Here is a 6,000-nt window from a genome sequence, read left to right as displayed (position 1 = left end):
CTGCAATAAAATTAATTCAATGTTGTGGAAAATGTGGAGATTCATCTAAAATAATTCGCAGTAAAAATAAAAATATACATTCAAACGATATATTTGCAGAATAGATTCAATGTTATTTTATATGGCATTTTGTGCAAATAGTTTTTTGTAAATAACAAGGGGAATAACATTTGATTTTCAATTTATATTCCAAAGAGTCAATTTAAATTATTTTATGGATATCCCCCTCACTCCTGTTTCAGTGTTAATAAATTGATTTTGTTTAATTCATTTATGCATTGATTGTAGGTATGGAAGAGCATAAAAAAAACCTTTATTGCGAAAATGAGAAATAAAACGTTTTAATATCAATTTATTGTGCAAAAAGAAGAACATAAATCTTTCTAAAAGAAAAAAGGATTGAAAATTAATCATCTTTGACCATCCTTGATTCAATATAAATTAAAAGGGCCTGAAGAAGACAAGAAAAATGCTCGAAACGTCGCTTGTGACAGAGCTACTAGCGACGTTTTGCTAAAATTATTGGCATCTTCAGGCTCTATTAGCATTAAATAAAATTATTTGGATTTTACAAAATTCTACCAATAAAGACGAAACGTCGCTGGAAAGCATAAATATCCTGCTTTTGCTCATTTTCGCAACATTCGTTAATTTTCCAACAGAGCTTTTTTGCTTTTCCAACGTTTTCTTCATTAACAATTTGACAATCATAAGAACAAGCTCAAAAGAATTTTCCTAACAATTTCAATTAAGAAAGTTTGTAGATGAATAAGCTGCATAACAAAGTCCTTAAGAGTTTTTTTCCTCATCCTTCCACCCCCAAAAATGCCCCAAAATGATGGGAAATCAATGGAAATCATTATAATGATAAACAATATGGTCAACATCCATCCTCCTTCCTCCCATCCTCATGTGATGAGGGTCACACACTCAAGAAGGAGAGATTTTAACAAGAACTGTGTACAATGCAAATTCCTTCAAGTATCCTTTTATGAGAGTACATTCTTAAGCTTTCCCCAACGAGATGCCCCTTCAGTGCTCTCCGGCAATGTTGGATAAATTGCTTGTTCGGGAAGGAAAATTGCTTTCATAAATCTCCTTTTGGTTGAAGGATACTCCTGTGGAATGAGATTTCCTGGAGAGGTGAAGGAGTGTATGCACCGCACGGAGGTGCAGTTAATTTGACCACCCACTTCCTCGTGCACCGTTGGAATTGCACTGAATGACCAAAATACGTAAAAGCTCTCGTGGAAATTGGGATCAAGCTTGACCCATATCGATGGAGACAACGCTATTTTGGGGCTTTGAGCTTTCCTACAAATAATCCTCCCGCTATAAGCTTCTCGAGGTGAGTCCTATGAGCTGTCCACGTGGATGGTTGTGCGAGAAGGGGGACTTTGGGGCAGCAGCACCCTCAGGCTGTATGATGGTGGGTATATTCCCATGCTGACGTTAAATTTGCGTTAGCTGCCACCCCCGAAAACGTTCCGATGGTGCTGGAAAATTATGAATTTTCAGTTTCCAAGAGCTCCCCAGAAAGCCATTCTTCATTTTGTCCAAAAGAGATTTCCTCTGGGCGTAAATTTTCCTTACAGGAAAATCCACCCCAAAATCCCCAGTTTAGCGCTTTCGGAGAAATATTTTTGTATAATTGCTAGGCATATTTTGCAAACCAACGAACTTCCAATATTCTTTTGCTACTTTTTTTATGAAAACTTTAAGAGCATAATAGAAAATTTCCAGGGCATATGGTGGAAAAATGGGGAGGAAAAAACCATCTATCTTGGGGCATTAAATATACTTTGAGTGCTCTTTGTCTAAATTGCAAAGTGTTTTGGAGGAAAATTGCAACATTTTCTCATCCCAAAATTTTTTGAGGAATTTCAATTTCAATAATGTGGCGAACATTTTTGTTAATAGGGTCAAAAAAGTCAACCAAATTTCCCTGACTGAAGAACTTTTCCATATAAGAGGGATCAACAGAACACCAGGTGCAGTTCTTTGGCACTTACTCAGAGTTTTGGGGACAAACATGCTCTGTATCAAACCCTCCGGTTGGAGATAGGAGAAAGTAGTTTAGGGAAATATTCTTTGTCACATTTGGACATTTAGGAAAATGAGAAAATTCTGTTTTTTACTTCAAGTAGAAAGGGAACTTTTTTTTGGAGTTATTTTGTAGAATTTTTCTTTATCTAGAAATTGATCTTATTAGTCAACTTGTCTCAGTTTCTTTAGAATATCTTTCTGTTTTATATGTTAATAATTCATATAATAAGAGACTTATCACACATGAGCTTTAAGCTCTAAAAGCTTTATATTTTCTCACGCTCTTTTTTTCTCATTCTGTATAGAATTAATCTGTATTGAAACAAACGGTACGATCCCATTCAAAATTTAAAAAAAAACGATCCCAAAGTGTCGCCATCTATTAGTAAAATAAACTTCACTAAACTGACATATTATTTGATACAAGTTAGCTTTATGTAAAGAAGCTCTTTTCTCTCAAGATTTCCCCTATAAAGTTCTTCAAATATTGCAATGAAACTCCCTCATCGGTGACCTCCCACGCTTCAGTTTAATTTATGATTATATTTTCCAGCACTTCCTCCTTTTTTTACGACCGTTGCAGTACATCAATGTCCGTGTGTATGAGAAAGTGGCGTAAAAGTGCACACAATGTTTACGAAAGTTTTTGCTTAAAATGTATTTCGGAAGTTGAGCTGTCTTCCCTGTACTCTTACTCCTTCAACACACAGGGAGGTCCCCAAAAGAAAAAAAAAAGAAACGTTCTTTTCCTCCCACAACACATCGATGTCATTTCAATTTCCTCAACCGCACAAGGCCTGTATCAAACTGCCAATCGTGATGTGTTGCGCGTGTTTCGGGAGGGAAATTATTCGTGAGGAAACAGTATTGAAATTCAGAAGATGTTCCAGAGGGTTCAGAGAGTGGGCAGGACAAGCTTGTGGGAAGTTGTGGGTAAAATTCAGGGGGTGGATTTTAAGTCTGCGAAGTTTGGTGCTTTTGTGTTTGAAAAACCTCTGGAATTTAAGTGAATTTCCCAAACATAATTTAGAGGCTAAACAAATCTTTCCTTTGAGGGATTTTCTAAGTCAATTTACGCGAATGAATTGAGAAAAGGAAGCAGGAATGTTTATTTTAAAATAATTTATCGTGATATTTTTTTTAATTTTTTCTTTGAAATTTGATACTATTGTAATAGTTCTAATGTTCTTCATTTAATAACTTAAAATTAAAGTTATTATTATTTTCTTTAAAATTTTTGTAATATCTATCACTAAAAAATTCACGCTAGATGGAGGCATAAAATGAAAAATTTCACAATAGATGGCGCCTAGTTTTTTTTAAATTATTAACTCCAAATTTTCATAGAGAAATCTTGAATTTCCAAAATCCCGACTGAATCTTCTCAAACCACTCCCAACATTTTTTCTTCTACAAAGAAAACTCCCAAAGAATAAAAAGTAAGAGCAAGACGTGTATCGTAAAAATTTATTCCGAAAGTCTCAAAAGTTTTCTTTTTTCTTCGGCCTCAGCAACAAAGGATATGCCTGAGGGTGGCTCGTTTGGGACACACCTTTTGACTGTTGTTGAAATAACAATAAAAATATGGTAAAAATTCGCTTCAATGCTCGCGATTCAGAGGAAACTTCCTCCTTTCAGAGGTAAAAAAGAGAGAAAAAAAGGGACAAAGGCGCGGGTGTTGTGTTAATTTCCAAACTCTTCGTATTAATGACTCGATTGAGAGAGAATTTCGTGACCTGACTCACCGACGACAGAGAGGTCATTTAATTGATTTAATTAAAAAGTTAAATCTTATTCCACGGGTGCCAATTTTTTCAGGCATCAAGGTGAGAAAGAATCGCAATTTATCCTTCAAATGGATTTCGTGTTTTGCTTCGAGGGATTTTCTTTAAAAGGAAAAAATTCTGATTTGATTCTTTTGTGATTTTTCTTGCAATAATTCTCAAGAAGTTCAATTTATTTCTCACACAATGATTTCATCTGTGTAAAAACAAAGAATATTTTCTTTATTTTGTTATGCTCTCCAATCCTTTACCAATTTATGTAATGGGAAAAAGAGAATTTTTCAGTTGCATTTGAAATCTTCTTTTCTTCCTGAGGGAAGGATATTAAAGCTTCACATTAGTTCCGGGAAAGGATGAAGAACACAACCTCGAACACAACGGTCAGTTGAAGAGGGGGCTGCGCTATTGGGAAAAAGGACGTGCAAAGAGAGATCTTTTGGAGGATTTATGATTGGGGAAAAATTGGTTTCTCATTGTGGTTCCCACCGAGCTCTCCTTGCGTGATTTGTGGCTCTTCGGTTGTTGCCTCTTGATGGTGCAATCAATGGGGTATTCTTCCTGTGTGTGTGGAGTTTGCTTCAAGATGCTTTTTATCGTCCAACAATGGACAGTATTAAATTTTGAGAAGAACGTGTGGGTTCTTCTGCGACACCCCCGCAAATAAATTGAATCATTTCGCCACACCGTTGGCGGGGGGAGGTGTGGGTGCTCTACCGCTGAGGAAAGTGTCTCAATTTTGAGTGAGTGTGTTTGTATGGAAAATGCAATTTGCTGGAACAATTTTCTGTAAATTCCAGCAAATTTTCTTCTCGCATCAAGTGAGATAAAAGCCTTCGCGTGCGATAACGTTGAGACGCATTAATCAGTCAAACACTTATTACATATTCAAGAGAACGTTTCCCTTGCGTTAACGAATATTTATAGAAAGTTCATTGCAGGGGAAATGAGTAAGTGCATTAATTAAATTTAATTATGCCAAAGTCAAATGAAGCTTAAACCTTTAAGCTTTTAAGATCATCGAGAGGGATTTTTGAAAGATTTTTCGGAGAATGAAGAAATGAAAGAATTGTGAAAATTAAAAATTTATGTTTTCACAGAAAAAGAACATACATATCACACAAAAAGCTTTCCAGAAGTCATAAATCTATGTTGCTTTCAGGTTTATTAAAATTTAATTCTATACATACCCAGAAATGCCAATAAGCAACAGACAGAACAGCTGCATGCCGGAATGTTTGTCGTAAAATTCAAAACCAGATGCAATAACATTAAGAATCTCCCCGAATCTTCCCCCTTCATATGATTGAAGCCCTACTTTTCCCCATAAGATACAGTCACACGCATTAGGATTACATCACTGCACTAAATCCTATCTCAATATCCTCCTCAATCCAGAGAGAGGGAGAGAGCTTAACAAACCACCAGAGGTATGTTCTCTCAACACCCCATAGCTGGTGGAATTCCTTTGCTCTGTGCTTGGAACATTGCGACATAAATTTCATTGAAGATGTTCCCATGACTCCTTGAGGGATTTGTCTTTGGGGTTTGTGAATACTCCGGGAATTAACACTGAATTGGCAACAATTGCGCCATAAACAACATTTCTGCATGCAAAATGGGCATGCCGGCAGGGGAAGAAGGGGTGCATTTATGCAAATATTTACCACACTCCAAATCACAACATTTGCCATTAGTAATTAATTAAGGGAGAACTAAATTTCACCCTCGTGGCATTTCAAACTCAATGCATCTTCAATGCTGACACTGTCTCATGAATGGCAATTAAAATTTATTCAATTTGCAAATTGAACATTTGGTGATTAATCTCCTCCATGCGATAGTGCCAAGTTGTTATGTAGATTTATGCAAATTAGCCACCCCGCAAAAGTTCACAATTGCAAAATTTTCATACCCCCCCCCCCCCCCCCAAAAAAAGTGTGGTGCACAAGATAAAAATGCGCTGCTGTCGTCGACTTTCTCTCATTTTATTATTATATTCATTACCGCACATCTCTCTGGGATGATTATACATAACGTGGAAGCTTTGGAAAGCTCATTTCTTTCACATCTATGTAATATTTTAGACGTGGATGATGGCTACTTATGCCGAAATAATCTTTTGAGAATATTATCTTAGCTGACACTTTTCTATATGAAAAAAAAAGTCTAC

Source organism: Lutzomyia longipalpis, chromosome 2 (assembly GCF_024334085.1).
Source record: "Lutzomyia longipalpis isolate SR_M1_2022 chromosome 2, ASM2433408v1".
Taxonomy (NCBI): Eukaryota; Metazoa; Arthropoda; class Insecta; order Diptera; family Psychodidae; genus Lutzomyia; species Lutzomyia longipalpis.
This window is presented reverse-complemented; position numbering follows the sequence as displayed.